We start from the raw sequence: 9013 nt of genomic DNA on the forward strand, positions 1-9013 counted from the left end.
TTCCAGTTGCAACACCGTGCAGGAACTGTGAGAGGTGGCTGGCCTTGGAGCAAGCACCCGCTTTTTTCATTGCGTGCGTCGTCTAGGATGGCGCCTCGTTGTGTGGTCAATTAAATGGAGCGCATCTGCGCGCTCCCACTTTGTCTTGCCCTCTCTTTCTTCTGGGCAACGCTGGGCTGAAACAGCAGTTTCCCACAGACCTCAGAATTTTGGGGGGGGAGTTTGAAAAACATTCTTCTCTCGTCAAACATGAGAAAATGTCGCTCGTTAGGGTGCAAGTTTATTGCTTCATCTCCTACAATGTGGAAGCCAGGAAATTATTACAACGGTATAATTTTCATTAAAGTGCCAAATTTAAGTGCAGCTCTGGCTTTTTTGATAGGCGAAAGAAAACGAGGGGAGAGCACAGTAGCAGGCATCCACCGTATCTAGGGCATTTGTTCCCAGTCAACAATGAATATGCAGGGGATGTCCACAAATAGTCCTAATGTGAAATGTGAGTTGTCGATATTATGTGGATATTGACAGGATTATGCAATTAAAGCAATCAGTAGATATAGAAGATTTTTCATGGATGTTATTTCCGTTGCCAACCAGCCCACAACTTGATGTTTGGAAGTCCATGCGATGTCTACAAAAGTTAGTATCGATATAATATCCATACAGCATCCAGTTCGGAGAGTAGACTTCTATGTATTTCCCACAGCATGTCCACACACAATATTGATTAGACAATAAACGATAGTGTTTACACAAACTAATATACATTTAGGTGCTGTGGGTCATGTACTAGGAGTGCTCTCTATAAGAGTACCGTAAAAACCGGAATATTGGTCGAATTTATTTCTTTTCAAAACATTGTGGCGAAAAGTTGACCCTCGTCTTATATACTGGTCATTGGCGAAAAAACTACAGAGGCCTTGAGTGAACAGCCTCCATCAAATCAGCGCAGCGTGGCATCGCCATTTTGCGTTTCCGTTGTCTGGAGCTAGCCACCATAGTCGAGCTATTCTGCTAAAAGCCAGCTTTTGACTTTTTTGCTTCAAAATGAGCAGAAGCCGACGACAATTCACCGTCGCCTTCAAGAAAAAGGCAATTGAGTATGCGGAGCTTCACGGTAACCTGGCGGCACAGCGTGAATTTGGAGTATCCGAAAAGAGCGTTCGGTACTGGCGGAGTCAGAAGCTGCGTATTGCTACTTGCAGCAACCAGAAGGAAACATCATTTCGTAGGCGGACTGCACCGTATCCAGAACTAGAAGCCAAGATTGTGGATTTCGTCCGAGAGCTGCGTGCAAGGTCGCTGCCTTTGACTGCCAAATGCATCCGCGTGAAAGCGGTAGAGATTGAGCGTGCCTCAGGACCCTCAAAGACGCAGTTCAAGGGCTCCCTATCCTGGGTGCGGCGATTCATGAAGAGGAAGGGCTTTGCACTACGGCACCATACTTCTGTGTGCCAGAAACTGCCCGAAGAGTTTGAACACACTCATCGAGTTTCAGCGCTATGTGATTGCGCTTCGGCACCAACGCGAGTACATCATGGGGCAGATCGGAAACGCCCACGAAACACCCGTGTGGTTCGATATGCCCTCAAGTCAAATTGTTTCCGAGAAAGGGCCGAAGCAGATCAAGCTTCTAACTACGGGAAACGAGCACTCGTGATTCACTGATGCTCGCGTGCACAGCCGATGGGAAGAAGCTGTCCCCTTTCATCATCTTTAAGAGAACAAAATTGCCGAAGGAGGAGTTCCCACGCGATGGCATCGTCCGGGCCAGTGAAAAGGGCTTTATGAACGAAGCGGTAATGCTGGAGTGAATCCGGCTCTTCTGGAAGCGGCAACCTGGTGCTCTCTTTGAGCGAGCGAAAATGCTCGTTCTCGACTCGTTTCGAGGCCACCTCACAGCCGACTTAAAACGGCCCTGTGCGATGGCAAGACTGATCTTGTGGTCATACCTGGTGGGCTGACGTCTGCTGCAGCCACTAGACGTGCTAAACAAGCCTTTTAAATATAGAGTGCGCGAGCTCTATAATGAATGGATGCTGGGCGACAACCCGACCACTGCCACCTGCGACGTCCACCGCTTGCGACTTTCTGTGGTTGGGTGTCGTCGGCGTGCAAATCTCTGCGCGAAGAGATGGTGCTAAAGGCATTTAGAAAATGCAGCATCAGCAACGCTCTGGACGGCACAGAGGATGATGCTCTGTGGGACGTGGGCAGTGACAAGCACTCGTCATCCAACTCGAGTTTGGACGACTCTGAGTAGATCAACGCTTGTGCACTTCGTGTCTTTTCTGTGTACCGTACACCTTATCAATTTTTCAACAGTATCGCGCGACCATCGACCCGCGTGCTTGTCAGCACCTTATTAACGGTGCTGAGTGGCGAAACAAGCAAGGTATGCGCATGTGTACACTTGCGTTTACTCTCGCTTGTTTCGCTGCTCCGTGCCATGATGATAAGGTGCTGACAAACGTGAGGGTCAATGGTCGCGTGGTACTGTTGAAAAATTGGCAGGGTGTACATATGAGCAGCATTTAAGTGAAAATAAATACTGTCACCACTGTGCAACCGGTTGAGTCTCATTTGTTTCAAGGTAAGGGTGTCTTTCGGTACTTTTGCCATTGAAAAAAAATTTTTTCATTTTTAGATTTGGTCAGTTAGGGGGTCGACCTATAGTCCGGTTTTTATGATAACTGCTCAAAAATATCCACTCAAGTGCAACCTGCAGTTCCAATTGGGTACACATTCATTGCCCACTGCAGTGCAAAGACTTCTCCTATATTCCTCCAATTACCCCGGTCCTGTGCTAGCTGCATCCACTTCACCCATGCAAACTTCTTGATCTCATCCAGCCACCTAACCTCCTGTCGTCCCTTGCTACGCTTTCCTTCCCTTGGAATCCAATTTGTTACCTCCAGTGACCATCAGTTATCCTCTTCACACTACATTCCCTGCCCATGCCCATTTCCTCTTGATTTCCACTAGAATGTAACGAGTTATTTCTCTTACCCACTCTGCATACTTCCTATCTCTTAACATTATCCCTACCATTTTTCGTTCTGTAGCCCTCACCTTATGTAGAACACTTTGTTAGCCTCCAAGTTTCAGCGCTATAGATGAATGCAGGTAAGTTGCAACTGTTGTATACTTGCCTCTGATACTGGTAAGCTGCTATCCATAATCTGCAAGTGCTTGCCAAAAGTCGCCTTACATGGCTACCCCCAAAGAGAAACAATGCCTCCGGTTGATGTTCCCTTGTGACGGTGGTTCAGAGGATTTAAGAAGGGAGTCCACGCCTTAAAGAGGGCACATATTCTGTTCCTCTGAGTCAGCCTTACTGGCAATTCAAAAACTAATGGCAATCAATTCATACAAGAACTGATGGGCACAATGATCAGACATGATTTCTAGTGAAACTGCACAAGCGCATTGCTTACTAAGCAGCTTATCTACATTCACGTGTTAAAGAGGCGACGTCTACAGGCAGGGAATTTCGTCCACCCAAGGCGCTATTGCAGAACTGCGTTCAGTTTCAGAACGCTCTGTGATTGGTTGGAAGCACTTCCGCTCAAAGCCTTGGAACTGAACGCTTTCAGGTCATGGCAGGTTGTAAGAGGCTGTGAGCAGAAGTACTTTCAACCAATCACAGAGCGTTCCGAACTGCACGTGGTTCTGAAATGCCGCCCCGGTCTGGGCCTATCACGTCCAGAAAGATGAGATAGGAGGATAAATAATTATTTCACTCACAGCGGCAAGACAGGACTAAATGGAGAATGAAACACAAACAAGCGCTGACTATCAACAGGTTTAATGAAGAACGAAACAAATACTTCATGAAACTGGTCACTACAAATTTGATAAAGCGGTATGGTGGCTGAAAGGGCTGCTGATGCAAGTCGTGCCATGATTATGAATGTGGAAGGCCTTCATCACCTCGCGTGTCACCTTATTGCTGTGGCAAAACAAAATGCGCCTTTTTGTAGTCGGGTGCATTTGCACTTTTTGCATATGAAAGTAGATGGGCCAGAGGATCGCCTTTTGCTTTCCGTCGTGTTCTTTCTTGTGTTTGCATTTGCAATTTTTGCAGTGGACGGCTGTGTGTGATAGGGCATCTTTTTCTCTTTTGTTTTCATGTTTCATTCGCTTATTCTGGCCCAATCTACTTTCATATGCAAAAAGTGCAAATGTATCCCAGACTACAAAAAAGCTCATTTTGTTTCGCCTTCCGCATTCAAAATCACGGCAGGACTTGCATCAGCAGACCTGCCGTGTCACTATCAGAAAAGGAAATTGCATATCTTTCAGCCCACATGCTATTTAGAGAATTTTTTTGTAGTGTTTGATGGAGTGCTTGTGTTCATTAAACCTCGGTTGATAGTAAGCGCTTGTGTTTCAGTCTCCGTTTTGTCTTGGCACGCTGTGAATGAATATGTGCCAACTCACCCAAATTTCTGCTTTACGATAAATTTACTCAATGTGGGGAGAGAGGGACCCTCAACCACGTAATTTGAGAATGCCCCAGGGGCTAAGCCAAAAATAGCAGAGAAGCATGAAAAATCCTTCTGCAGAGCGAGGACCAAACTTTTAGAAGCAAGTATCCGCCTGGCTGAATAGGCCGCAAGGAACTAAGACCGCTTTGCCTGCCTCTAATTGCAGAGGTCCCGGCCTGCGTGCCGGAGGCGAGTAGGGGGCCTCCATTCTGGTGGAAATAAAAGTTCACACACACACCTGTTTCTCCTTGCCCTCTCTCTGAAAGCTTTTTCTTTCAAACTTTTTTTCCCTGTGTTTCCTTGTTTCCTCCTGTACGCCAGGTGTTCACCTGGCATACAGGAGAAAGCGCATGCGCACTCATTGTTAAAATGTATTTTCTTTGCTCCCCCCCCCCTTGTTTTTATGCCCGTGCTTAATTAATTAAATTGGTTCACAGGAAGGGAAAGGCAGTAACTGTCACACTTGCAGGGATGAGGTTTCGGAGGCGCTGTGCGCGCGCTGAAAAGCTCGCTGCCCGTTTGTTAATTGCACATCCATACTTCGCAAGAAGCCGTGCTACCGCTATAGGTCTCGTATGCCTACCTCCCAGACAACAGAGTCGTCCCAGGGATTTCGATAATGGGAGATTGGAATGTCCTAGGGAAGTCCGAAGTCCCACAAAAATTCCCAAAACATCCCAAATAAAACGAAGCGATTTCCTTGGGACGTTCCGAACAATACCGCCGTGAGGCATGTTTAGGCTATTTTGGGAGCTTAGTGGGACATTGTTTAGGAATTTGACTTGTTATTCAGGCCCTGTCTTGCAGAGCCGTTGTAATTAGCATGCAATTATGTTATCTTTCAAAAATTCTGTTTCCAGTTATCAAAATAATTCTGAGCTGATGTTGGTGTTATGAGCAGACTCAAGATGCCATCTTTAATTTGCATTGGGCCAAGAAAGAGGACGCTAAGGACTTATATTACAGACCAATTAGCTGACTATCAATTGCGTACAAGATATTTAGCAAGGTAATCGCTAATAGAATCAGGACATTCTTAGACTAATCAACCAAAAGGCCAAGCAGGATTTTGGAAAGGGTACTCTGCCATTCATCATATCCACACTAAACCAGGTGATAGAAAAGTGCTCTGAATATAACCAGCCCCTATAAACAGCATTCATTGACTACGATAATGCCTTTTATTCGGTCAAAACCTCGGCAGTCCCGCGGACATTGCGAGATCAGAGTGTAGGGAGCCATATGTGAAAGTACTGGAAAATATCTATAGTGGCTGCACAACAATCGTAGTTCTGCACAAAGAAAGTGATAAAATTACAATTAAGGAAGGTGTTAGGCAAGGAGACGCGATCTCATCAGTGCTATTTATAGCTTGCTTAGAGTATTCAAATGCATAGAATGGGAGCAGTTAGGCACCAGAGTTGATGGAGAATATCTAACCTGCGATTTGCTGATGACATTGCCTTGCTAAGTAACTCAGGGGACCAACTGCAAATAATGATAAATGATCTAGACATTAGAAGCAGAAACGTGGGCCTAAAGATTAATATGCAGAAGGCTACAGTAATGCTCAACAGCCTGGGAAAAAACAGCAGTTTAAGATAGGTAGCGAAATATTGGAAGCGGTGGGTGAATATGTCTTCTTATGACTGTGACTGCAGATCCAGACTGTGGTAGATGTAGCCGGTATAACAAGCACAACTGTTTATACATCAGGTAATGGCGCCCGTTTTCGCGCTCCTTGGCGCGGTCCCCATGCCGGGGTCTCCCGGCGGTCCGCCTGGTTAGCTTGGGGCGCTGTCATCAGTGGCACCTACAACACCCCCCTTTCTTGAAAGGTTTGATCTCACAGGTTCAGGCGTTCTGGTTGCTTACAAACACGTCCACTTCTTGTGGTGCTCGTGTCCTGCAATGGTTGCAGGTGTCTTGCTGTACGTCTTGCTTATCCTCTGTTGGTTTGGACAACGTAGGACCTTGGTTCTGATGTGGGCTGTGTTACCACGCCATGTGATGCAGCTCCAGCTAGGATGCGCACCGCTGTGCGGGTGGTAAGCGCTCTCGGCTCCGTACCTTGCGCCGGGTGTCGTATGATCGTTTTGAACGAGCTCTGTAGGCTTCATTATTTTGTCTGAATTCGCTGTCGTCCCACTTCGGGGCTAGCAGCTTCGAAGTGGCTGGTACTGTGGTGTTCAGACGACGACCCATTAAGAGTTCTGGTGAAAACCCTTCCACGCTGGGTGCGGCCCTGTAGGCAAGCAGCGCTTCGTGTATGTTGGAAGACTTCCTCAAAAGCTGCTTTGCTGTCTGCACAGCCCTCTCAGCCATCCATTGCTCTGTAGGTAGTAAGGACTTGAGGTTGTGTGTGTGGCTCCCCAGTGATGCACTGGTTCTTTGAAATCTGTGGAAGTGAACTGCGGCCCGTTGTCTGTGCGTATTGTCCGTGGAACACCGTACCGTGCAAACATTGGCTCCAAGACAGGCTATGTTTTTTGTAGCTGCCCTCGGCAGCTGTTCTAAGCTCGAAAAATCGGGAGTAGTAGTCTACTACTAAAACATACTCTTTCCCCTCCAGCGTGAAGAGATCCATGCCGACTGTGTCCCAAGGGTGTGCTGGCAATGGGGTCAGAAGCAGGGGTTCTGTTTCTGGCTTTCTGTGCTTTCTGCAAGTTGGGCACTTTTCCACGTAGTCTTCAATGTGCTTGCCTATGCCTGGCCACCATATGCATTCTCTTGCCCTCGCTCGGCACCTCGTGCCCAAGTGGCCTGCATGGAGTTTTTCCAGAACCTCTACTCTGACGTCTGGTGGGATGATTACTCTGTCGCCTTTGAATAGCAGACCAACGAACAAAATCTCACTAGCCACCTCGACGTATCTTGTCAGGTCAGGTGACAGCTCATGCATAGTTAGAAAGTGTTTCGTCTGACTGGATGCTTGCCCTGATTCTGTCCAGCATTTGGTTTGAAGCAGGAAGCTGTTCAAGTGCTAATTCTTCAAACTCGCGCACTGCACTCTCGAGAGTTCTTTCTTTGTCTGCTGGTTTCCCAGATGGCTTCCGCAACAGAAGGTCAGCTGTGTACAGCTTTATGCCGGGAGTGTGGGACATGTTGCAGTCGTACTCCAAAAGGTGCATCCTGAAACGTTGAAGGCGAGGACTCAGCTCGTCGAATCACTTAGTCGTCAGCAGCGGTATTAACGGCTTGTGGTCCGTTTCCACACGAAAGGTTGATCCCGGCAGGTATTTGCGGAAATGTTCGCAAGCCCATGTGATTGCCAGTGCCTCCTTTTCGATTTGGGCATATATTTGTTCTGTATCCATAAGGGAGCGTGATGCATATGCCACAGGTAGGAGCTTTTCTTGCGACTGCTGTAGAATTACAGCCCCAAGGCCGTATGAGGAAGCATCCACAGACACTGTGTAAGGCAACTGAGCATCGTAGTGAGTGAGAATCGGCGTCCTGCTTAAAGCTTGCTTTTGTCAAAACTCTGCTGCTGAGCTGGGCCCCAGTGCCAGTCGGCGTCTTGGTGGAGGAAGTCTCTGAGAGGCTTCGTAAAGTCTGCTAGCTTTGGAAGAAATTTCGCTAGGTGGTTTGCTGAGCCCAACAAAGACGACTTCTGACACATCACATGGTGGGTTGAGTTGGACCATGGCCCTGACCTTTTTCGGGTCGGCGCTGACTTGTTGGGTTTACGACATGTCCTAAGAATGTTACTTCTGTTTGTCGAAAGGAGCACTTGTCGATGTTGAGTGTAACACCTGCATCTTCCAGCTTGCCCAGCACCAGCAGTAGGTTGGTGTCGTGTTCCTCAGTTGTCTTCCCTGAGACAATGATGTCATCTTGTAGACAACTCACACCGTCTGCCAACTGGTGTGATGAAGGTTGTATATTCGCGAGAGTCCTTGGACAGTGGCACCTGCCAGTACCTAGCTCGTGCATCTAGGTGGCTGAAAACTGTTGCACCTGCTAACTTTGCAAGACACTCGTCCACCGTAGGCAAGAGCACATGTTCGCGTATTATTTGTTGGTTGAGTTGACCATAGTCCACACAGATGCGCAGCTCATTGTTCTTTTTTCGTGCGACAACCATTGGAAAACACCACTCGGTTGCTCGCTCGATCTTCTGGATGACTCCCAAGTCTTCCATCCTTTCTAGTTCTTTCTTCACAAGTGGAAGCAGTAGAAGAGGCACGCGCCTAGGATAACTGACTGCGTATGGCTCAGCATCCTTTTTGACTTTGATGCGGTACTCAGTCTTCATGACTCCAAGCCCAGACATTAGCTTTGGGTATGATGCCAAGAAGTTGGGGACATTAGTTGATTGTGCGAGGGTTTCGTCTAGCTCAAGAATCCCAAGTGATTCTATAGCTGGTCGACTGAGCAGCAGCTCTTTTAATCCTTTGATGATGAAGACTGCTTCTTGGACTTCATTGATGCACCAGGTGACTGTTGCATCGATATAGCCAACAGTGGCTATCGCTGTCTGGCCTGTGCCTATCAACAGCTGTTGCGTTAACCTGATGGGT

General features: G+C 47.5%; 1 pseudogene across 1 annotated transcript in view; it reads left to right on the forward strand.

The window, feature by feature from the left end:
• The window catches only part of LOC146194095 (uncharacterized), an 81326-nt pseudogene extending 81182 nt beyond the window's left edge, over positions 1-144 (forward strand). Inside the window, exon 8 of the transcript XR_014705420.1 lies at positions 7-144. The product of XR_014705420.1 is annotated as an uncharacterized LOC146194095 (transcript). The remainder of the gene's footprint in view (positions 1-6) is intronic.
• The last annotated feature ends 8869 nt before the right edge of the window (positions 145-9013 follow it).

Source organism: Amblyomma maculatum, chromosome 3 (assembly GCF_055883805.1).
Source record: "Amblyomma maculatum isolate TAMU_Amacu chromosome 3, ASM5588380v1, whole genome shotgun sequence".
In the NCBI taxonomy this organism is placed as follows: Eukaryota; Metazoa; Arthropoda; class Arachnida; order Ixodida; family Ixodidae; genus Amblyomma; species Amblyomma maculatum.